The sequence below is a fragment of the Thalassophryne amazonica genome, chromosome 11, assembly GCF_902500255.1.
Source record: "Thalassophryne amazonica chromosome 11, fThaAma1.1, whole genome shotgun sequence".
Classification (NCBI taxonomy): Eukaryota; Metazoa; Chordata; class Actinopteri; order Batrachoidiformes; family Batrachoididae; genus Thalassophryne; species Thalassophryne amazonica.
The window spans coordinates 52792005-52817610 of NC_047113.1; the positions used below are offsets into that span (position 1 = coordinate 52792005).

The following is a 25606-nucleotide window of genomic DNA, read 5'->3' on the forward strand; positions in this document are numbered from 1 at the left end:
GCGGCAGATCGCCGGGGGGTCACCACAGGAAAAACACCTCCGCTGGAAAGTTGGAACATGCCCAAGCTGTTAAACAATTTCTCAGATACTCACTTGTTGAAAGCCATCAAAAGCCGCCTGAATTTTACAAATGGTTTTCAACACGGTGGTGTTTTTCATGTCGCGGCGCAGACCGATTTGCGGCGTCGTCACGGATCCAACTCGGCAAATTCGTCCGCACGTTCTTTCATTACAAAATCTCCTTTAACAGTGGAATGTCCGGGTAAACTTCTGATGCCGGCTTCTTCTGAAACTTCTCTGTTCTCTGACAACGTCCTGGGTGAACAGAGCTTTAAATTAGGATGTTTTCAGCTCAAAACAGCCAGACGGATGCCACCTCCGACCGCGCCGCGCCGATCCGCTTTGTGAGCTGTCCTTAAAGCGAAAGAAACTCCACAATCTTTCATCAGCCGTTAAACTTTACACCGAAAACCAGCTGAATTTCTCGAATAGTGTCCACACGGATATCCCTTACCGGTCCTGAAAAAATTTGATAAAGCAACGCGTGCCGTCTCCCTGCAGCTTCTCAGACAAAGAGATTCCGACGGGAGGGGGAGTCCACACCTCACTCAAAGCCTGCCCACAGGCGAATGACGTCACCGACAGGCATGACAAAACTCACGCATGCGCACGAGGGTTCAAGCTTGTCTGACGTTAAAAACATATGAATCAAATCCATTTATTTTTTGAAAAAAATAAAAAGGACCGCTTTTTTTTTATCACAGACCTCGTATTCTGACATGGTTTTGCACATAAGACTGACATGGTTTGCACATAAGACTGGCATAGCATGTTTCAAGTACACACTTATACAATGTCAGAAGGTCGGGGGGACATACCATATTCTGTCCCCCCTGGTTGAAAAGGTGGGGGGGAAATGTCACCCCTATCCCCCACCAAATTGCACCTATGCACACAAACACATGCAAACAAAGTGATTACAGTAGTCATACAAATGTCTCTGGGGCTCCACTAACTAGAATGGCACACATCAAGTGCAGATCTCCATCAAGACCAATACTCCTCTTCCCTATAATTCACATTTCTAACCCTGTTTGTCACCGTACAGTGACTGAACAAACAGCAGTGGTCTTGGCGGTCACCACACCTACAGTAGGCTTTGCAGAAACTGATAAAAAACTGCATTTCAAGTTTCTTGCAAGTTCAAAACCACAGATGCTGAGATAGCAAGAGAAAGTCCTTTCTGCAGGGTTGTGTGGGTCTCTCTCTCACAGATCCCATTCATTGTGTACATTCCTCATTCTTTTGCTTTCACAGCTAAATTTATACAAACTCCTTGTTGAAGGGTTGTGGGGAAGCGTGATTGTGTTATTTGAGTTTTAGAACATAACCATCATTAAACAATCAAAAAGTAATGGTCTGTCTCCCTCATTGACAACCACCCCTGCTGCTAATCTAGTGGTTCCTAACCCTGGTCCTAGGAGACCCCCTAACCTGCACATTTCTCATCTCTCCAGCATCCATCCAGCAGGTAGCAGGCACATCTAAGGGATATTATACAGGCACATCAAAAGATTGATCTGCTTGATCAAAGTGTACCAAATTTTAATTTGTTAGTTTGTTGTCATGATGTGCCCTTTTAATGAGTTACAAGATGACAGCTTCAATTGTTTTTGAGTCATTGTGTGAACCACCTGGAAAAAAATGCACTTATTTATGTCTCTATTCACTACCTGTATTTCATGTAGTGCAGAAGTGGGCATGGGATTAACATCACTTTGAGCAGATGGAATCAGTTAATCAGTGAAATCACCTGGTGGAGTCAGTGGCTGCAAAGAAAACCTGCACCCTCTTGGCCCTTTCTAGAACAAGTTGCCCACCCCTGGCGTAGTGCATTCTTGGGTTTCCCAATATAGATCCATACTAAGCTGTACAGTTGCTGTACTACTTTGTGGCACGCTTTCTTAACTCGTGCAAGTTAGCAAGGCTGAATTCAGGAGGACAACATTCCAGGAAGCAGAATGTGGCACCATGACCAGGGTGCATTCCAGTGGGATGGGGTAGATCCTCTATGAATGTCCGCTTTGTCACACCTGTGCAATCAAACTGGAGAAATAAATCCAAATTTATCTGCAGGTTTATTAACTTTCAGAGGGTGGTTCATTTATGTCTGTGTGTCAAAGAGAAGGCTTTTATTCAAGGCCACCCATGCCCTATTCTCCGTGTATGTCCATGTCAATAAGGTCATCCGGTTCAAAACGGATCTGCTGCGGTAACCCAGAGCAAAAACAAGAGCAGCCAAAACATAACAACAGCATTTTGTGCATCAGAAGTCATCAACAGCTTCAATATGTAATCTACTGTAGCATTAAATCAATAAACGAGAAAATGTAACAGGAAATACTCACTGAGAAGCAACGTGAAGCTCATCATCAGCAATCATCAGCAATCACTGAGCAAAGGCAGGTGGGATGCATTTGTAGTGTTGAATGAGAGGAAAAAAATTTATAAATTCATATTAGAAGCTTTCTCACACTGGCAGCTACAATCCTCAGTGTGTGTGTGTGTGGGGGGGGGTTCTTGGTTCTGTAAATCTATAAGCTATGAGAAGTTTCATTTTGGTTGGCTTTTCACTGACTTTGTCTTTCAGCTGCATTATTGCATGGGGGGAAAAGTGACTTCTGGTGTCCCTGACCTGCCCCAATGTGTCCAAGGAGAACGCTTTGGAGTCTCTAAATAAGAGTGAACTTCCAACCTCTTCCTGAAGACGCTTTGGTTAAGTTTCAAAGGTTTCCTGGTTTTACGTTACTGGCCAAACACACCCCAGCTGTACACAAAGTGGCTACTCTCAATGAGACCGTATGAAGGCAGAGGGAGATCAGACACCCCTTGATGTAACCAAACATCACAGTTAAAAGCTCAGTGAACAGATGCCATTGATGTTATTGCTTACTTAAACAGGTCAGCATTCACTCATGGCAAGTGTGATATTACAGAAAGTAATATCACACTCAGGAACAACGGTCCAATCCCCAAGGCCTCTCCAATGAGAACTCAAGGTTTATTACTGTCATGAAGCAGGGGTCATCTGGATTTTTCACATTATATTCTTTAACTGACTCTTTCCCTGCGATGTCCACATTCTTTGGTGATAGAATGTCAAGTCAGGTTTGGGAGCTGCCGTTGGTGCGGCCCCTTACCTCGCCCACCTCATGGAAATTCTTCGGGTCCCAACTGCTGGCCTCCCAGGCAGACTTACGGTCCAACAGTATCAAGCCAAGAATGGAAGCATGTGCTGGTGCAACATGTTGCTACACGCACAACACCATGGAATTGCTCTAGGCCCTAGTTTGCAACCACCCAGAAGGACAACTGATCCATCCCCATGCACTGCAGCCAGGTGAAACATGGGCATTCTGTTGGTCTATTCCAGCCACTGGTGTCCTCAGCAGTGATGCATCTGTGTGCTGGATCATGCACAGTGAAAAGTACCATGTGTCCATGTCATAGCTGATACTGCCTCATGACAGAAGTCATATTCCTTATCTGATGCTCCCTAAGGAAACGCTTGTATGACACAATCCCAGTATCAAGGACATACATGTGTCACCTTACATTGCTGGTTATCACCCAAGACTCACAACCATACAGCAAGACAGCATGCACCAGGACCTGAAACACCTGGACTTTCATTCTCCTGGAAAGATATTTGCATCACCAAACACCTCTGTCCAGTGACCTCATGACTCTATAAGGTTTTCCCAGACATCTCCCAATTTCACAGACGAGGAGGACGAGGGACATATATGTCACTACCAAGATAAGTTAACGCCCTTGCAAGTTCAAAACTTTAACCACATACAGATACACTTCTGATGGCCGAGTCCAGGAACTCATTGAAATATTATCATATCTTCTGATAGTAATCATCTACTTATCTGCACCAGCTCTCGGCTTGGTCCAGTCATTAGGATCTCCAGCAGTGAGGCACCTGCATGTTGGATCATGCTCAGGAATATGATCTACATGGCCATTCAATGCAATTTGCAATTCATGCAATTTCACTGGTACCAAAAAATTCTCCAGGAAAACCCAGCAGCAAAGCATCATAGGATGATAGAATGTAAAACCCACACAATGCATCCTAAAGGTAATCCCATCAAGCAGCATTCACCAAGTGATGTATGTTCCAATGTTAAGCAAATGGGCAGAGATTTGGTGACCTACTGACTCACTCCTTCTCCTCCTACATCCATTGTCTTAAAGACTGCCTTATGTGCCCAAAATGCCTTTAAAAAGACACATTAAGAGAAAAGAAGACTATGAGCTAACTTAATTATCATAGCAAATGGCAGCGCTCTTTAACGTGTCAATGGTACTTGGCCCGCATGCATAATTTTGCTGTGTTATTGTGGCGGCCTCTGTGTATCTCACTGACAAAAACCCAAACCACAGGCACGAGGGCCTTTTGTCATGGGCGCATCCATCTGGATCAAGGCCATTAGAGGATATTTGCACTTCCTCCGTGGCTTCTGGCCTCTTTTTGACGTGCAGCAGAAGGAGCAGGTGTCACCCACCAGTGCCTGGCCAATTGAGGTGCAGATTGACCAGAGGGACAGTGAAGAGGGGCAGTGCTCCTGTCAGATCCAGTGATGGACACCCACGTAGGGGCCGGCTTGTAGTCGGACCGCAGTTTCTGAGGTCCTATAGCAATTGGTGAGACATGACGAAGCAGGCGCCTTGGTCTCATGCTTTTGTCCCCGGGGATGTCAAGGGGTGTACAAGAATGTCATCCCTCCAGGCTACTGCAGCGCACGTCTGGTGTCAGCCAACCAGGATGTACAACCGCTCCTTTCCTGCATCTCTAAGCGAACACGTGTACCGCCTGATATAAGAAAAGAAAATATTATGGCTAATTTGGTCTGTTTTTGTTGAAGCCCGTGTTAATGAATAAAACATGAGTGTGTGAAAGCTATATGGTGCAAACACAGCTTGCAGGAAGATATGAGAGCACAAACAATCTGAACACAAATGCACAAGTGGTTCTTTTTGAAGTGGTGGAAACACGCTGATAAGGCACGCTGATTGTGGTTTACACCGAGCGCCACCGCATTTACCGAGGCCTCCTGTGCTCCATATGTGTATGAATATGTATGACTGTGTGTGTCTGTGTGGTGTGTGTATGTGCACATGCGTGCGCACACAGGTGAGAGACATGATTAATAGTAAAAGCATAGGTCTCTGCGCCCACGTGACAAAACAGCTCTCGAAGCCATATCAAATAGAACCAATTCAGCGCCAACACATAAACACGTTAGCTGTCAATCCATATCTGCCCGCGTGTAAGCAATACTCTTGTCGCTGCACACGCGGCCTTGCTGAGCTGTGGTGGAATGCTGACAGCTCAGAGATACGAATCTTGATTTGATTAAGAGTCAGAGTTGAGGGTATAAGTGCCGTAGACGGTATCCGTTCGGGTGGGTGGGCAGGGAGGCCGTGGAGAAGGAGGTGAGGTGCAGGGGAAGGGGAAGGTGGGGGGGTTTACCTGTGGCCCTGGCTCCTACTGGGAGTAATTTGGAACAGACTGCTCCCAATGTGTTCATTAGGTTGTGATTGGGCTGAGCGCAGGTGGGGAGGGTCTGCCCAGCCTGACGCTGAATAGTCCTGATTGTGCCCAGCATAAAACGCCATCTGTTTCAATGAGGAAATGAGAGAGAGAGAGAGAGAGAGTCAAGAGGAAGGAGGACTGAGTGCTCATGCTAGATGATGTCTAGACAAATTTCATGTAAGACAGGTTGAAAAGACACAAAAGTGAGAGTAACAACAACGTAATATACTGCACAAATGGATTTGCATCTCATTTACATATTTACATATCTTAAATTACCCAACAATCAATCAATCAATCAACTTTTTTCTTATATAGCGCCAAATCACAACAAACAGTTGCCCCAAGGCGCTCCATATTGCAAGGCAAGGCCATACAATAACCATGAAAAACCCCAACGGTCAAAACGACCCCCTATGAGCAAGCACTTGGCCACAGTGGGAAGGAAAAACTCCCTTTTAACAGGAAGAAACCTCCAGCAGAACCAGGCTCAGGGAGGGGCAGTCTTCTGCTGAGACTGGTTGGGGCTGAGGGAAAGAACCAGGAAAAAGACATGCCGGGAAGGGGGGCAGAGATCGATCACTAATAATTAAATGCAGAGTGATGCATACGGAGCAAAAAAAGAAAGAAACAGTGCATCATGGGAACCCCCCACAGTCTACGTCTAAAGCAACATAACCAAGGGATGGTCCAGGGTCACCCGATCCAGCCCTAACTATAAGCCTTAGCGAAAAGGAAAGTTTTAAGCCTAATCTTAAAAGTAGAGAGGGTATCTGTCTCCCTGATCTGAATTGGGAGCTGGTTCCACAGGAGAGGAGCCTGAAAGCTGAAGGCTCTGCCTCCCATTCTACTCTTACAAACCCTAGGAACTACAAGTAAGCCCGCAGTCTGAGAGCGAAGCGCTCTAATGGGGTAATATGGTACTACGAGGTCCCTAAGATAGGATGGGACCTGATTATTCAAAACCTTATAAGTAAGAAGAAGAATTTTAAATTCTATTCTAGAATTAACAGGAAGCCAATGAAGAGAGGCCAACACGGGTGAGATATGCTCTCTCCTGCTAGTCCCCGTCAGTACTCTAGCTGCAGCATTCTGAACCAACTGAAGGCTTTTTAGGGAACTTTTAGGACAACCTGATAATAATGAATTACAATAGTCCAGCCTAGAGGAAATAAATGCATGATTAGTTTTTCAGCATCACTCTGAGACAAGACCTTTCTGATTTTAGAGATATTGCGTAAATGCAAAAAGGCAGTCCTACATATTTGTTTAATATGCGCTTTGAATGACATATCCTGATCAAAAATAACTCCAAGATTTCTCACAGTATTACTAGAGATCAGGGAAATGCCATCCAGAGTAACGATCTGGTTAGACACCATGCTTCTAAGATTTGTGGGGCCAAGTACAATACTTCAGTTTTATCTGAGTTTAAAAGCAGGAAATTAGAGGTCATCCATGTCTTTATGTCTGTAAGACAATCCTGCAGTTTAGCTAATTGGTGTGTATCCTCTGGCTTCATGGATAGATAAAGCTGGGTATCATCTGCGTAACAATGAAAATTTAAGCAATACCGTCTAATAATACTGCCTAAGGGAAGCATGTATAAAGTGAATAAAATTGGTCCTAGCACAGAACCTTGTGGAACTCCATAATTAACTTTAGTCTGTGAAGAAGATTCCCCATTTACATGAACAAACTGTAATCTATTAGACAAATATGATTCAAACCACCGCAGCGCAGTGCCTTTAATACCTATGACATGCTCTAATCTCTGTAATAAAATTTTATGGTCAACAGTATCAAAAGCAGCACTGAGGTCCAACAGAACAAGCACAGAGATAAGTCCACTGTCCGAAGCCATAAGAAGATCATTTGTAACCTTCACTAATGCTGTTTCTATACTATGATGAATTCTAAAACCTGACTGAAACTCTTCAAATAGACCATTCCTCTGCAGGTGATCAGTTAGCTGTTTTACAACTACCCTCTCAAGAATCTTTGAGAGAAAAGGAAGGTTGGAGATTGGCCTATAATTAGCTAAGATAGCTGGGTCAAGTGATGGCTTTTTAAGTAATGGTTTAATTACTGCCACCTTAAAGGCCTGTGGTACATAACCAACCAACAAAGATAGATTGATCATATTTAAGATTGAAGCATAAAATAAAAGCATATAAAATAAGTCTCAAAACAAATCTTAGAGTGGTCTCCCATTGTTGATTTTTGATACTTGATTGTACATGTTTTGGTGAAAAATTTTTAAAAGACACCCAACTGGGGCCTGAATATGGGTGCAATCTGTCAAAAAAAACAGTGTTGTACAACACTGTGAGCAATCAAGAAAGTTTTAATCCAATTCAATTTTCAATTTTACTAATTTATATAGTGCCATCTCACAACAAAGTCGCCTCAAGGTGCTTCACACAACACACAATTTATAGCAGCACAAAGTGAATTAAAATCGAAAAGGGCACAGTAAAAAGGTAAAACATTGTAGAATAAAAGAAATTACAAAGCAGGCATAAAAACATAATAAATTAACGATAAGACAGTGGGTCTTCAATCTTGATTTAAAAGTCTCCACCATGTCAGACTTCCTTAAATGTGTTTAAACAGCTCATGACATGGAGTTAAATGGTGATCCACAAAATGCAAGTCTAACTGGTTCGGCCCGAGGGTACTGTTGTGTAAAAGTAGGTGAAAGTGGACGAGAGCGTACAATATGCAGTAATTGGGACCTACCGCTCTCTAAGTAGAAGCCCCCGTCTGATCCTCCTCCACAACATGAAATTCTTTGAAAACACGTTGTGCTCTTAAACAAAAAATAGTTCTGAGATGCTAGCAGACACATTCTTGATTTTTGGTAGCGTGTAGGGAAAAGGCAACAGTTGTGTTTTCCACATGCGTGTAAACAACTGTGTAATGGCAATCAGATATATTCAGTAATATTTGGGTGTATTTGGCAATATTTGGCTACACTCATATGTAATCAGCTAGAAAGTAGTAAGTATTATAAATTTTGCCTTCAATTTAAAAAAAAAAAATCTGGCCTGATTTCCTCAATTTTGAAATCATGATGGAAATTGTTGTAAAAAAATCAGCAATTTGAGGCCATTTAGGTAAATATGTCTAATTTGAAAGATACTTAATCCTGGAATTTTATATTGGAATTAATAGCATGATTGCATATTTGTAGCAGTTTCATAATCTCTGTATGGTTACAAGTTTCAGATCTGGTTCTGTACAGAATTTGCTGATTGCCTACTGTGTAACAACATATGAATTAAGATCAGTGTTTGTCTTTTTGAGATATTGAGTATAACTTTGAAAAGTGCTAATTCTAGTCTATTGCTAATGCCAATTCCAATGCTAATTGCATTAGCATAATTGCTAAATGTACAGAATTTGCTGATTGCCTACTGTGTAACAACATATGAATGACTGACAAATTTCATCAAGATCAGTGTTTTTCTTTTTGAGATACTGAGTTTAACTTTGAAAAGTGCTAATTATAGTCTATTGCTAATGTCAATTCCAATGCTAATTCAAATGCTAATGCTAATTGCATTAACATAATTGATAAATGTACAGAATTTGCTGATTGCCTATTGTTTAGCAACATATGAATGATTGACAAATTTCATCAAGATCAGTGTTTTTCTTTTTGAGATATTGAGTGTAACTTTGAAAAGTGTTCATTCTAGTCTATTGCTAATGCCAATTCCAATGCTAATTCTAATGCTAATTGCATTAGCATAATTGCTAAATGTACAGAATTTGCTGATTGCATATTGTGTAGCAACATATGAATGACTGACAAATTTAATCAAGATCAGTGTTTTTCTTTTTGAGATATTGAGTGTAACTTTGAAAAGTGCTAATTCCAGTCTGTTGCTAATGCCAGTCATCATCTGCATGCCGTCATCAGCAACCAGAGGAGCCTCTTCAGCCACAGACTGCTCCTTCCCAAGTGCAGGATCAACAGACTGAAAAACTCCTTTGTCGATCAGGCCATTAGACTGGACAACTCCTCACTCAGGGGAGGAGGAATAACAGGAAGACAGAGGACAGGAAGGAGAGGAACAGTAGCAGCCAGTAAACCAGCATTGATCACTATGTCTGGTATTTATATTTATGTATTTATATTAATATTTATATTTGCAAACTGATTTTCTTTTTTCCTTTCCCTTTTGATACTCTGTGTGCTTCTTACTCTGTGTGCTGCTATGTAATGCTGCTGGAACCTCAATTTCCCTGAGGGAGTCTTCCCAAGGGATCATTAAAGTTCTATCTAATCTAATGTAATTCATATTACGTTAAAAATAAAAACTGAAAAAGACACTGACATGCAGACTTCATATCCATATTGCAGTCAACACTAAAACCTAAAGTGCTCTATCTTACACCCAGCATCCAACGCAACACAAGTGTCATTTCCAACCCATCTTCAAGATAAGGCCCAATGCCTTCTTTCTTCTGATATGCTTGTTCGATCAAACAAGTTTCACAGAAATCAGCTGTAAAGTGGGGTGAGTAGCTCAGGTAATGAAAGAATGTGTTGTCAGTGAGCCAAAGGGTTGTTGGTTTGGTTACCGCCTGCTCCCATCTATAGGTCATAGTGTCTAAAATATGGCAAGATAATGAAGCCTAAATTCCTCCCAATTAACAAATATGGTAGCTTGTGGCCTTGGTATGAAGCTGATGTGTTATTGTAAAGCTGACCGAAGATTGAAAACAGAGGATCACTGTTCTGTCCTAAATATGGGTAGGAAAAGTAAAATAACAGCACTTGCCTCATCCTCTTTATCATCATGAATTTGTTTTTGAACACAGCCCTGAATTCCCAACAGATCGGGCTGTAGTGGTGCTGGGAAGCTTCCAAGTATGAGTGTGAACAGGGTGTGCCTGAAAAAGATTGTTTGCTCTCAGAGCAAAGAAAATAAAAATATAAAAGTCTGGCATCAGCTATAGAAGAATTAGCTGAAAGCTTTTTTCTTTCATTCTTTCTCTGTCTCTCTCTCTTTTGGAACTCTGCTGAAAGTCAGACACAAAGACTGATGGTGATGTGAAATTGCCATATAAGAAAGCATGAAAACATCATGAATTAGCCTGTATGAAGGTTTATTTACTCTGAGGCTAAATAAAAGGTTTTGCTGATCTATGAGCTGCTACTTGTGGACAGAAGAACGAAGTTACAAGCATTTTGGAGATGGAGCATCGTTAATTTGTTTTGCCTGAAGATGGGATGATTCTTGGTTATTTTTACATACCAAAAGTAGACATTTATTCATCTCAGTGTTGGTTTGCAATTCAATGTGCATTTTTACTGTGGATGCAGTCAGGTTCAATATAGGACACAGGATTTGATAACAGACATTAAAAATGTAATGCAATGCTAAAATACCCTTGGCCATATGAGTATTGTGTTCTTTATAATTTGCATTTGTTTAATTAATTATTAAGATTCTATTGTCTTATGTACAAGTTTCAAATCAAATCATCATTTGTTCATGTTGTGTAAACCAAAGAATGTTTGTAGATCACCCTCTGTGCATTTCCAGGTATTAATGAGACAAATTAACTCCATAGAAAGTTAGCTTTGAGTTAGCGGAAGATAGCATGCACACTAATGGCCGCAAAATGTCTTGTAAATGACTCCAGAGGTGTTATCAGGTTCCAAAAACAGCATTTTCAGTTTTAGAAGTGTTTGTTTCTTGCTAACATTTGCATAATATATGACAGAGGTTAGATTTACACACAAACAAAACAGAGTTTGCAGCTAGCTACCAGCCTGTGACGTCACCATGCTAACATCCGCGAAATGTGGTGTTATTGGGTTCCAAAAACAGCATTTTCAGTTTTAGAAGTGCTTATTTCTCACCAGCTTTTACATAATATATGAGAATTATGCATAGATAGATAGATAGATAGATAGATAGATAGATAGATAGATAGATAGATAGATAGATAGATAGATAGATAGATAGATAGATAGATAGATAGATAGATAGATAGATAGATAGATAGATAGATAGATAGATAGATAGATAGATAGATAGATAGATAGATAGATAGATAGATAGATAGATAGATAGATAGATAGATAGATAGATAGATAGATAGATAGATAGATAGATAGATAGATAGACAAAAAAAACGAAGCTGTTTTAGAAAGGTCAGCCACTGATGTCACAGTGCAGCTCTACTCTGACTGGCTCTCACCCAACACACAAAAACAAAACTGAACAGATTTAAACAGAATGTGACTTTTTAACCTCTTAAAGTACCTCTTAAAATAGGTCAAGGTTAGCCATCTTTGAACTTGTCCAAGGTTTGTGTCCCAAGAATGTTCTCTGTAAATTTGAAGCCTCTGCCAGTAATAAGACTGGACTTATGCTGAGCACAGACAGACAGACAGACAGACAGACGGACAGACGGACGGATTCAAAGCCTTCGCAATACTCGATGTCCATATTTGATGGCCTCGGGTAACAATGCCCTGGTCCTTCTATCTAGGGTCTTTTGTGGAGGATAGAGATGTGTATTGCAGTACAACTTGCTTTCTATTGCTATGAGTTGCCGCTGAGTCACGTCACTTCCGGCGAAGTGGCGAATCGGAAGGTGAGAATTCGTACTTCCGCGACTGGCTGCCTGATGAAAACTTGCTCGGGCTGCATTGAATGTCTATTGAAATCAGCTGATTTTGTTTTGTCTCTAATTTGCTTCTCTCAGCCAGCTGACAGTTCTCAATGCCTGGAACATGACATTTATACAACAAGCTGACCTGAAATGAACCATTGTACATTAAATTGACTTTAATGATGAGTTTGACCCCTTTGAAAAGTGACCAAATTACATGTATTTGTAATGAGCTCAGCAATGTTTTCATTGGCGAAAAACGGCCACCAGAGGTCGCTTGGCAACCCATTTGAGACAGCTAGCATGAAGGTTAGCTTGGATAACTGCTAACCCACTAACTGAAAAATCAATGCTAAACAAATAAACCACGAAAACATTCAGCTGAAGGTACCAAAAACTAGTAGCCGCTAACAGTTAACTTTTATTATAAGAATTTAGCTGTATAGCTTTCTTTCTTCAATTTTTGCCTCTAAAACCCTGCAAAACAAACTTAAAGAGCTTTAATTTTAAAATGTAGATGTGTAAACATGGAGGTGCCTAAAAACAACAACTAAATGAACAAATGAAATTAAACAGTAGTTTCCAGTTATCATACAGCTTAATCATAATGTAGAAACTATTACAAAATATTAAGAAATAAAACAACACAGGAAACTATGTCATCACTGTGGCTTAACCTCCTGATAGTTGTTGTCAGCTTTACTTGCTCCAACAGGAGCAAACATATGATTTTTGGGTTTGCAAATGTTTGTGACCGTAAAACTGCACAAAAAAATAAAGATAACAGAATTAAATTTAATGGAAGAAAATTGGTCTACTAGGTTTTTTTCTAAGTCAGCTAAAAACTAACCAGCTAATAAAAAGTTAGCTTTACTAATTAGTTGTTAGCTGGTTAGCTGAACTGTACCCACCACTGATATCTGGTCAGAACCTTGTAATTTATAGTATTATATAATACATTTTACTGCATTTAGGTATAACTATATATTACAGTCTGATATATTGATGTGTTACCTTCAAATCATAGTTAGAGGCCTAATACATGTAAAAATAAAGCCAACAAAAATATCTTTATGCTTAGACTGCATCTTTCTCGCTTTAAATTTTTATTCTCCCACCGCAGAAGGCCTGGGAAGAAAAGAAGCGAGAAGAGGTGAAGAAAACAACTGGTTGCCGCTCGACTTTTGAAGCGTCTTTATCGGGCTTGGCAGTGCAGGCCTGCGTGTCCAAGCCCCATCACGCTTTTCATCTTTTGTGCTGCCCAAGGTGTGTCCAATGCACTAGGGCTTTGTGCGGGGAGGGAGACGACACATCACATTCTGTCTTCTGTTCCGAGCTGGGGGAGCGGGGAGGATTTTGGGGGGGTTGGATGGGGTGTACAACAGAAGAGGCACAAAAAACAAACTTATAGAAGTCCGCGGCTTTTCAAAGCTGCGATGCACAAAGGATTATAAAGCATCACTTCATGCAGAATTGTGCCAGATGTAATTGCGGGGTTCCTGAAGATAGCGAATCACATGCAAGGCTTAACTCCGCCCACAACATGAAGAAAGAGCCAGAGTGAAGAGGCTTCAACTGCAAAGAGAGGCTTAGCATATATGTTTGTCTCATGTTGATGCGCAGTGAACTACACTGTAAAAGGGCATCCAGCACATACAAAACTGCAGCATGGCTCAATTGTTTTGCAATGGGATTAATATCACTGCCCTGTTTAGTGCTGATACAGCAACTTCATTACAACCAGCCCTCAGCCTTGTCCTTTCAAAACTTATTACAGAACACAGCAAACAGGCCTGATTAATTTACATGAGTAAGGATATTTTACATTTTACCACAAAAAGGAAAAAAGTATATATTAGGGTGACCATATTTTGACTACCAAAAAAACAGGACAGTCATCCCAGCAATGAGATACACGACATTTGCTCAAAGATGCCTTACAATATCAGTACATTTAAAGTATGCTTCCTCTGTATTGATAGAAAATTGTTATATTACGAAATACTATGTATAACCAAAGACACAAATACAGATTGGTTTCTCAGAGAAACCAGGACATATCCTGGGAAACCAAGATGTTTGGTCACCCTACACGATATTCTCTCTGAAAATCTTTCCATGCATGGTTCTGTGTATCAAGAACCATTGGCCATTCATTTTGGACTACATTTAAATACACATACTAGCTCACTATATAGTAGGGGAAAAGTAACACATCACAGTCCACACTGTATCTTAACTTGGCATTTAGTAGAAGTCAAGCAGTAGTTGGATGATGTACTAGCTCCATAGTGTGCAAATGGACTACTGTACGCTTTTCCATGAGGCAGGTGGAGCCTGGAAACTAAAGAACAACTTTCTGTGAAAATTCAAAGAATATATCAAGTATACATGAAAATGATAGCAGAATCCAAGGGGCCGTGATCTTGTACAAGCATACATTTATTAATTGTCAGGAAACATTTAAAAAAAAAACTGCCATTGCAAAAGAAAAATTCTCACATCGCTTACTTGTAGTACATACTATAGGATCGGTTGGGTAGTAGGTTTCTAATTAATATTAGTACATACTGATTATTGAAATGCAGAGAAGTTGCCACATTATTTGCATGATACAAGTTTATCATGACGATCATAGAAACAGACAAAAACAATCAAATTCATCCACTGGTCATTTCTCATGAACCACTGAGTCTAGAGAGCAGATTTTGTTCTTACTCTGGGACATTTACTTTCATTTGGATGTAATTAATCATCTTTTCTGAGAATGACTTGAAATACTTACTTTGACCTGAAGCTCAAATGAAATCACCCCTTACTGTATCTCAGTAACCTCTGAGGCTACAGATTTGTCTCTGGTTCTAAATTGCTCAAAGAGCCCACGATTAGCAAAATTGGTCCACTGCAAAGGTAAAACTAAACTGTCAATTGAATATCTTTAAGCTTACAGTGATGTTTGCAGAAGGAAATGGTTTCCTGTATTGAGAAAAAATTGTTATCAACGCCAACACCATGCAAATTGCTATTTCTCAAATCAGTTGGGTGGGAGTGGGAGTCAGTGGTAAGCAAAGGCTTTGCTCAGTGCTTGCATGGATTGGTTGTTTGGTTCAGTTCAGCACCTTGAGGAAAGGTTCTCTGACCTAGACATCGCAAGCAATGCTGTGATTTTTGTTGAATCACTGGAGCAGATGAGTGAAGAATCTGCGTGTCTGAATTTGAAACTGTCCTGGATACTTTCATTGACTTCCTGGACTCAACCATTAGGAGTGTATCTGTTTGTGGTAAAAGTTTCAAAATTGCTGAGAGATTCATTTAACTCTATCATGTTTTCTGTTGTAGGCCTTCTATCTTATGCACCAGCAGGGACTTCCAAAATCCCCCCAAATTTCCTGTATCATTTCCTGCATTGTCAATTGTGGCGATAGCATGGCCCAAGCAGAGGGTTACCCCTTTGAGTCTGGTCTGCTTGAGGTTTCTTCCTGAAATCATCAGAAGGAGTTTTTCTTTACCACTGTCACCTGTGTGCTTGCTCTAGGGGTTGATAAGGTTAGACCTTACTTGTGTGAAGCACCTGGAGGCAATTTTGTTGTGATTTGGCACTATATAAGTGAAAATAAATTGCAACTGAAAATTGAAATGACATTCATGATGACCCTGGGAGCTTAGTCTATGAGGTGGAGAGCTCATACATTTATGAGGTCACAGGACAGAGATGTTTGGTGATGCCGTTGCAAAGAATGAAGGTCCATGTCTTGAGAAATCTGCTTCTTCCAGTCTTACTGTTGGGTTGTGAGACTTGGCCTCGAACCAGTGATGTAAGGTATATAGACTGGACGTTTACAGTACTGAGTGTAATGACACTAGATGTAACAGATGATCCCAGTGCAGCAAACAAATTGGAAGGTGAGTCCAAACTTCTTTAATCAGGGTTAATAGAGAGGCCAAAGACAAAACTCAGTAGGTTAGTCCACGTGGCAACAGTGTTCATGAGGGCTTAGCAAAGTATCCAGAACAATTAAGTTTTCTGGCAATCAGTCCTGCCACACTATTTCCATAAGAGTTAGACAAGAAAGACCAAGTCAAACAGGAAAAACATTGGTCTGCAATGGAACATGTGCTTAAATACATGAGGGCACCAACTGAAGCAAAAACAAACAGGTGTGTTCTAAAAGAAATGACGGAAAGCAATGTCAAAATAAAATAAAACAGGAAGTGATGTGCGGAGAGAAAAACTAAATTAAAACAGATGGAACATGATAACTGATATCTCTGGAGAACCTTTGAACACCACTGAAATGACTTTATGTCAAATGAGCCCTTAGTTACGAGAACATCAGATGATGAGCACTGCTTTTATTTTGAGGGAATGTGAGCAACAAAAATATGACCATGTGGCATACTTTCGTGAGCATAAACCATTGCACAGGTGTCTCAATGCTGAAGACCCGAGGAAATGGAAAAGGCAACACTCACATATCGCCTGGTTGTGGCAGATGGATGGCTGCTTTCAGGACGTGGGAACGTACTGGTGGTTTTCCTGGGTGGTTAATATTTAGAACTCGGGTCACTTCCAAAAATGTATTCTGGCTCATTTTGTTCTGGAAAGGGTGTTATATGGCTGGGGGGGCCTGGCTGCCGGTTTGTTTGTCTTTTTGTTTTCCTCCCAGGTGGCGTGCATTTGGGACTGAGTGGCTGTGTTGCTGAGGCTGTCAGGACCTCACCCTGATCACCTGCGACTCGTCAGGACTCACAGCTGAGGTGCATCTGGATGGATTGGAGCATGTTGGCATTTAAGACTGGAGTGCACAGTGTGTATTTGCCAGAGACTCGACCTTGTGACCAGACGGGTGAGATCGTCGTCTCGGGAGCCATCTCATCAGCAGCGGATGCTGAGAAACGTCCAGGTTTGATGCACAGTCTGTGAAAGAGGAGGGGGTGAGGTCTCACGCTCGTCAGCACACTTCCTGAGGTACGTTAGATTTTGTGACTAACAGTTATACAGTCAGTAAATGTGGTGTCCCTCACACCTTATTGTATTGAGCTGTTTGTTAGTCATGTATCAGCTTCCACTGCGGTGGAGTTTTGTGAACTGGATGTTCCATGCCTGCAGGTTGGAAGCTGATCAGCAATCAAGCCAGGAAGTGTTTGCTGTTTGTACACCTTTAAGTGTTCTGTGTGTAGAGTGTGGACTCACATAATGGTTCCTTCTTTCACAGACTCGGTTGTTGCGGCCACCTGGGGGGTGTCGGCGGGGTCCTTGGGTCCGAAACAGCTTCTGGCTCCAGACCATTAGCGCTGCTGGGAGCGCACCACGCCAGACCGCACCTTTCTGCTATTACATTTTCACTGTTATGTATTAAATTCAGTTAGCCTTTGTACCGTGCTCTGCTTATTTCATACTGGGTCCTTCAAACGCTGGTCGGTTCTCCGAGCTGCGTCCGACACATAACAAAGGGTCAGCTTTCCATAGATTTTCCAACCCAGTCTCACGGATTACTGTGATTCAGCAGGACGAAATATACATTAATCTGTTGGTTCATCATATTGTGACGAAAAGTGCAAAGTTTTTGTCATGAGAGCACAAATTCATTCCAATTCATTCCGTGATGGCTGCATGAAATTAAAAGTGCAGTGTCTGTGTGTGCGCGTGTGTGTGTGTGTGTGGGGGGGGGGTTATGGTTAGGTTAGGTTATGGTTAAGGTTAGGGTTGGGGGTAGGCGTAGGGTTAGTAATAGTGAGTTTTAAAAAAAACTCCGTCACGAAAATTTGACTCATTTTGTGACGGGAAGACGAAAAAAAACTGTGAGACTGGGCTGCTCTGTCATAGTTTCCCAATTGGTCAAATAGTTAAGGACAATATATTTCAAAATGGTGTGTGTGTGTTTTTTTTAAATGAATAGGCTAAATTTGTTGGGGTATTTCATAAGATGCTAGGCAGTGATGAATTCTGGGTAAACTATATGCTGCCTCCATGTCTGATTTATGACAACTAATGACACCAAAGACCTTGCAGAAAAAATGTCTTCCTACAAACATAAATCCAGGAGTAATAAAAGAAAGAACAGAAAAGAAAGAGAAAAGAGTTTTGGATTTTTCCAGCATGCCCAGTAGCCAGCGCCAGCCTGACGGGTCCGGGCCCAGGCAGCTCCTCTTGTTTCTGACATTGCCGGTGACAGTGGCGTCAGCTGACAGATCATTTTCCAAGTTAAAAATGATGAAGACATACCTGAGGAGTTCCACAGGGCAGAAGAGGCTGAGTGACCTTAGCTATCCTCTCCACGGAAAACTCAAGAACCAGCGAGTTGGACACTGGGGATGTTAGAGAGGATTTTACCCAGAGCAAGGCTCGCAAGATGCCCTTCCACTGAGCCAAATATTTTTCAGGGAACTTGGGGCATCTAATAATAATCTGACTGTGGCAGGTTGATACGCCCCTTCGCTGTTTGATCATCGCTGAGCGCCAGGTCTGTTTTTCATTGGAAGATCTTTAAATAAAGTGCCAAAAAATAACAATAATATCTCTTTTCTGTCTCGTCATGCTATAGGCTTCATTTTACTATCATCTCTTCTTGCCTTAAGGTTTAACATCTTGATTTTGCAAGAAAAATGATTTTCGATTTCAGCACCACCATGAATTAGACAGTTCCTCCCCTGCTGTCTGATGATGAGGTATGTTGGCTGCAGACTCTTGTGCACATGCGATTCAGAGATGGCTGTTAAATCTGTGTTCTTGTCCTCTTAAAAAAATTTTAATACAATAACCCAAGTCATTTATTTGATTGTAAAATCCAACATACTATTGGTAAAAATCTATATAGACCTCATTGTGTGGGTGGGCACGTGCATGTGAGTGATTGCGTGTGTACGCCTAATAACTGGTAACATGCACATGGGGCCCATCAATCTTGCACTGGGGCCCATGCTGAGGTTGCTACACCACTGCCAGAGCCGCTCCAGTTTTAAGGAGTTAGAAGAGTTTTCTCTTTGCTAATACTGATCATCCTGCCTTGTTTTGTAGAAACTGTCTGTAAACATTGTGAGCAATCCCTGCTAACCATCAGACAAACACCTTAGACATGTAAGGTATCTCAACCCTTGCTGTCAAGTGACACTAGAGGTGGGCGGATCGATCCTAATATCGATAATATCGATACCAACACTGGTATTGATATTGAACGATCCTCGTGTAAAAAGATCGATACTCAAGCTTTTTTTCTGTCCCGCACACACTGACTGCAAAGTCTACTCTCTGTCTGTAAGAGCAGTGTCACACAACACGGCGTAGCGCACCCTTGTATTGTGGTTTGTCAGCCCTCTACCTCAGGAGATTTTGTTTTAAGTTGTGTTGAGTGATATATATTTTTTTAAACAAAAATGTTGATTGTGATAATAAAGTATTTTGTTGTCACGTACAATGTTTGGCGAAATTCTATCCTAGGTCTTTTGGATCCTTTGGACCTATGAAGCTTAAATATGAAAATGTATCGGTATCTGTATCGATATCGGCAATACTGGGCCTGTATTACTTGGTATTGGATCAATACCAAAATTCCCGGTATCGCCCACCTCTAAGTGATACGATAAGACCGTGACTTGTTGAGACTAATCCCGTGCAGTGAACTTAATAGATGGAGGTATGGACGTCTCTAGTAGAAATCAGGAGGGAGGAACTGCACCAAGCGACAAGTGAGTCCCCTCCCCTTTCTGTCTCTGCAATCAGCTTCCTGGTATGAGCCCTTTCAAGTCTGAACATTGCTTTCTGCAGAAAATGATGCTGATTTATTGTTAATAACCCAAGAGGCTGACAGTGTGATCAGGTTGCATGGCAGGTATAGGTAGGCTGTAGTTTTCCTGAACAACCTCATGAGTCCTCATCTGTTTCCGCCTTACCAGCCTTTACGCTTTCATGACCATTTATAAATTCACTGAAAAATATTTAAATGAGTTTTTTCAACATTTTAGGCTTCAGTTAAAGATGCAAATGTTATTTATTTGTGTATTTATTCATTTATTATGTAATTTTTGAAAATATACTCAAATACACTTTTTTTAAGCCACAGGCACAAACATGGGATGGGAGTGTGTGTTGGGGCACAGGGGGTTTGCAGTCCTTAATCCCCCGTTTGCTCCTGGTGTCTTGCATGGCAGCACGCAGACATCAGTGTATGAGTGCGTGTGTGAATGAGTGAAAGGGATGGATCACTGTAAAGTGCTTTGACTCTGTTTCAGATAGAAAAGCTTTATAGGAATGTAACCCATTTTGCCATTCATAGAACTATATAAATTATTTCTTAAATTAATTAAAGAACCATGCACACCTATCAAAGATGGAACAAATAAAATTTTACCAACTGCCTTTACCTGTTAGTAACATGATGTGTGGGTATTTTATGATAAACTTTGACTTAAAAAAATGTCCATGTGATAAAGCAGGATGTGTTATGTATAAATATCCTGTGTCCCCTAAAATGTGTATTTAGCAGACTTATCTTGAAATACAAAGATAGCGAACTGTCTCAACTATATGTCACATCAGAATAAGAGTCACATCTGTCCAAAAATGTGTAACGAACAGGAAAAACACAGACGTCCCATCAGGCGATAAGTTGATTTTCAGTTTTCAATTTTCAATCAGTGCATTATGTATTTATAACACAAATACTGTTAAAAAGCAGACGTTAATAGGCTCATTAATGTTATTGCACAAGGCACAAAGAACTCAAGAGTAAACTGATTCTTCTCATCACTAAAAAGACAAAACTGCCAATAAGGAGCAAAACGTGTGCATGTTTACCTTACTAAACAATGTGTTAAACAACTATATACTTTTAAATATATTATAATTAGCTTTACCTTATTATCCTAGCTCTCCTCCTAATTGTGGTTGTGGCTACTACACAAAGTACCAATAGCTGGTGTTCTGAGTAGTATGAAGGTTATTCCCTAGCTTTATTCACAAGTGTGTGAAGTTTAAAAGTGCAGTCTTTCAGTTTGAGAACATGATTTATTAATTTCACTCTTTCTCTAAGATCCAGCACATCCTCCTCATTCAGATCTTCCTCTTCTTTCTCTTCTTCTGCTTTTTCGTCTTCTTCTTTTATGGCGGTTAACATCCATCTTAAGAGTACATTACTGACACCTTCCACTCCAAAGTGTGGATCAGACAGTACATCATTCAGATCAATATACATAAGCATGTTGTCATGCATGTAGATGGTGCCATCTTATGACGGTACGTGATAATGCAGTATTTTATTTATTTATGTATTTATTTTTAACATATAAATTACTTTTTTGTTTGTAATTTTGTTGGCTTTCTGCTTTTGGGGAGGGGGTGACGGGGAACATTTCATTTTTTAAATTTATTTAAGTTACAAAAGGTGGTCACTCAGAGTTAGCATGAGTCTGCATTTTTGCAGCATTACACTCAATGCAATGTGATTTATCTGTTCCAATTTTAGCACATCTCAAACTGAAGCACATTAAATATTTGTCAAATCAAAAGTCAACAAATAGGATAAATATTAACTTTTTTCCAACTACCATCTGCTTATGTCTCTTTGTGACAAAAAGATTCAATAAACAGTACAAGTGTCTTCTTGTTTTTGGAAAATACATCATAAAAGTCTTTGTAAGTCAATACATCTTAAAAAAATATTAAGCGAAAGAGTTGTAGAAACATGTTATAAGTCACATCTGAGATGAAACAAGCTTTTTTTTTTCTTTTGTTGCTGCTGTCTTGATTATTTAAATAAATAAAAAAAAAAAAAACACTTCCAATACAAGTACAATAAATCTCAAAATGAGCTTTCCCGGATAATTTAAGATCTTTTTGAAGAAATCTTAAATGAATTTTTACTTGTTCTTTGTCAGATTTTTATTTTTACCCAAGTTAAAAAAACTCATCTTTGCAGAATGGATTTATTTTGGAATATGTATTTATTTTGCATGTCTTGATTATAACTCGTGTTTACTTTGTCGCTTCCGTTCACTAAGGACCTGTGTTTGTTCTGTACCAGCGTAATTCCAACAGCCTTTCATGCGGAGTGAAATCTTGCCTGTGATTAGAGTAGAAATGAAGGATTTGCGTATATTATAGTGATATTATATGACAGGAGGAAAAGCAGGGGTGCTAAAGCCTTGCTCGCTACTGCTTTGCATAACAATGAAATAAAACACCGCCAGTCTAAAGATTCATCATGTCATATTAACATGTTTAAAAAATTCATCAAAAAATAAGATATGAATTGTTTCAAGCTGTAGCCACAGTGGTGGATAATTATAGCAGATTTGGCAATGAACTAATTAAAACATTATGGGGATAATGTTACTGAACAATGGCACCGTCATTGTTTATTGACTAATCTTTGCCGAGCTGAAACTTTTGCTTTGGTTGCTCTGTATCTCACCACATTCACACTCAATTCTCAGGTCACAGAACAAAGCACAAAGGTCAGCAGGCAGGTGTCAGGGGTCATGGTATCCCAAGGGTAAGTTGAGTCTCATCCCGAAACCTCCAACATTTTTCAAAGCCCTCCTGCAGTTGGGTCCCTCATCAATGAGTGCCCCCTATGGCCCCACACGCACATGCAGCACCCTGCACTTCTCTCTGGTGGGCAAAGGGGGCAACTTGAGTGAATCACCTGGAGCCCCCGGTTCGTGACAAGCAGGCACAGTGTTACCAAATACAGTCTGAGACCCGGTAGGGGGGTCAGTAATGATACCGATGGTGCTGAGGCACATACAGAGGGCAGATTTCATTTTCTCAATATTTCACAAAGGTTCTTCACACATTCACGCTGGGCTCAAAAGCTTAGCTAGAGCGGGTTTCACCCCATGAGAGATAATTACTCATAACCCATGCCCCCAAAAAGTTCCTATACACATTCACTCGAATTTTCAAATGCTCTGCCACCATAGAGAGAGCTCAATAGAATATTTCATTTTGACAGCAGGTCCTGTTCCGCATCCTTTTCCAACTTTGGACCGTAGTCTACGCAAACCAGAGGTGTCAAACTCAATTGCACCAAAGACCGAACAAAGGCATAAAATAAATTAAGGCCATTTACTTATAGAATAGAATAGAATAGAATAGAATAGTCTTTAGTGTCATTCTAAGGGGGGGACGAAACTGGGGGTGCTCCCGCAGAGCTACTGTATGCGACAAAAATAAATGTGTATTCTGTTATCAATTTTAGACAATCATTACAGTATATTCACAAATAATCCAAAATGATGTTTTGAACATTACTTACTTAACACAGAAGGTTTTAATCAGTAGTGATGAAAGTGAGGGAAGAACAAAAAACACTTTTTTTGTTGTGAGTAGGTAGGACCATAATGATGGCTGCAAAATATCCAAATGCAAGGACTAAGGCCTTGAAACCACCATTTGGGGGGTCGGATCTGTGGACAAATCTGGACCAGTTTCTGATCAGCCGACAGTAATTCTATCAAATGTAATAAATCTGAAATGTTACTGGTGATATTAGATTTATCAGAACAGTATTTGCATTGTACAGTGGGACTGAAGACAATGCTTTGTCAGTTTGCTACTAAACACTCCTGTCCACTTGGTGGCGACAAGCACCATGAACATTACAATTAGAAGACGGCGCTAACATTGTGCTAAGTTAGCAATGATAACTTCTGTAGTAATGTTATCCACTTGCTGTTGAATTGATAATGATAAAAACATTTGAACTAATGGATAACTGGGGTGGATCGTGTATTGTTTGTTAATGTTGCTTTCAGTGACATTCGCATAATGTTTTGATGTTGAATGCAACAGCTACATGATTAGCTTAGCCGACGCAACACAATGACAGGGTTTTCTAAACGTGCTCATGCAGTTTCATCATGTTTGATAAAATCTTATAAAATAAATATGAAAATAGCATTAAAACCATCAGTTCCAAATGAACAAAGGCAGCTAATGCCTCATAAATATTAATAAATTAGAGCAAATTAGGAGTTGCATAATTTCATTGTACCTACATTATGCTTAATAAATTTAACATATTCTCTTCACTTTCACATATCTGAAGAGGCCGTGACATAGAATAAGGATCATACTGATTTGTGCAGGCTTTAGGTACGATTTTTGTGTACCCAGACTATGCAGTTAACTGAGTTTAAAGTGACAATCTTCAAATGCGCCTTCAAATGCACGTTTCCGTAGATGCTGAATCTGGCACAACACTGACCGTGGTCATACCCAAAGTGAAATAAAGGAACTACTAATGTGAAATTTTGCCACATATTTTGGGCAAAAAATATTTCTGTTTCCCAAAAAATCATTTTGGTTTGGCTGAAAAAAAAACAAATATGTTAACATCTGGAAAACTTTCATCACTGAATAAAGAAAAGTGCAGCATTGAGAAATTCACACAGGTTTAAAATGCTATATGAACCCTGTTTAAAATGGCCACTTTTTTACAGATTTGAGCTGTATGTGTAATAATTCTTTTTTAACACATTACCAGTCAAATAACAGCAGCATTAGAGTGCAACTGGGTTGGAATGTAACCTTTTTTTCCCATATTTTATACATGCACTAATGTTAATGTGAAGACATGACTAAAATCAACTTTGACTTAAAATCACAAAAGGAATTGATGAGATTTGCATTGCAAAAGTTACACTTCTATTCGCTCAGTAGCTGTCAGTGAACCTGATGTATCCTCAAGAGGTTATTGGCTTTAACGTAGTGTAAGGATGCTGTCCTATGTGCAGAATCATTTTTCTGATTGGCTGTGCAATCCTAATAAAAATCAATGCACACCATACAGTCAAAAAGGTAGGTTGTGTTGCCGAAGGAGTGTTAGAACGTAATATAGACAAGGCAGAAATGGAAAGATGGATAGAGAGAGCATTCCAGAATGGTTAAAGAGAAGATGTGCATGTGAATGAGTGGATTCAACATCAAGCTGACCTAATTCTCCATAATATGGAAAAAATAAACTTTAAAAAATGAATAATAATTTTATTTAAAATGGTCAAAAACTGTGATGGTTGGATTATAATTGTGGTGCTGAAGGAATGAACTAAAAGGAGTATGGGCACACACAATGAGAGGTGGTGGTGTAATGGTTTGCATGTTGGACTGGGACGCCAGCAAGCTGGGTTCGCTTCCCGATCGCAACCACGCTCCTAACTGGCACTCTCAACAACAGTGCTGGGGAGGAGTGAGAGACACATGCCGTGGGCCCTTTTGGAAACAAGCTTTGGGAATTTCCATATGATGATGATCTTGCTGCACCGTGAAGCTTGTTAGATGTTTAAGGATGGTGACCGCTGAGCCAGTCATAGTGCATCCTATCCAGCAAGATCACTTGCATTAGTCAGCATGAGTACACA

General features: G+C 40.3%; 1 long non-coding RNA gene across 1 annotated transcript; it reads left to right on the forward strand.

Annotated features, from left to right (window-relative positions):
• The first annotated feature begins 1633 nt into the window (after positions 1–1633).
• LOC117521003 lies at positions 1634–21309 on the forward strand. Its single transcript, XR_004563847.1, has 3 exons — positions 1634–1646; positions 12144–12147; positions 21225–21309. It is a non-coding gene; the product is annotated as an uncharacterized LOC117521003 (long non-coding RNA).
• Positions 21310–25606: the final 4297 nt, after the last annotated feature.